Consider the following 518-nt stretch of genomic DNA (forward strand, 5'->3'; position numbering starts at 1 on the left):
CATATATGAAAATGAGAGAGAAAACTGATATATAATGCAGCTTCGTGTTAATTACTTTTTATTCATAACAGAAACAAGCACTATCATGTCACATTCAATCTTAGAATTCGTATATAAGAAAATATTACTTTTGACATAAAACCAGACATCACTTCCCCATGTATCACAAACCTAAAAAATTCACTCTCACGATAGATATCTTACAAAATACAAACAAGACTTTCTGTATGTAATGTGACTACCTCCACAAGTATCAATATTTTGTTGTAAAAGTGAACAGCGAAGTTTGGACAGGTTATAGTGGTACATAGTCATCTGTATGTGTGAATCCTGGGACGTTGTGTTGTGTCATGTGGTTGGATATGTGTAGGCTAGTTTACGATTTCCAGTGTGTGTGGGTTCCTGTTCCATATGTCTTGGGGAATACAAACCAAAAGAAAGAAAACTGAATATGAAGGCAAGTAGAAAACAAACAAAAAGAGATCTTCAGGGTATAATGAGATTAAAATTTCTGTTCG

General features: G+C 33.8%; 1 pseudogene; it reads left to right on the plus strand.

Moving 5' to 3' along the window:
- Nucleotides 1-518, plus strand: part of LOC119591096 — a 65,136-nt pseudogene that overhangs the window by 33,945 nt on the left and 30,673 nt on the right.

This window comes from Penaeus monodon, chromosome 28 (genome assembly GCF_015228065.2).
Source record: "Penaeus monodon isolate SGIC_2016 chromosome 28, NSTDA_Pmon_1, whole genome shotgun sequence".
Classification (NCBI taxonomy): Eukaryota; Metazoa; Arthropoda; class Malacostraca; order Decapoda; family Penaeidae; genus Penaeus; species Penaeus monodon.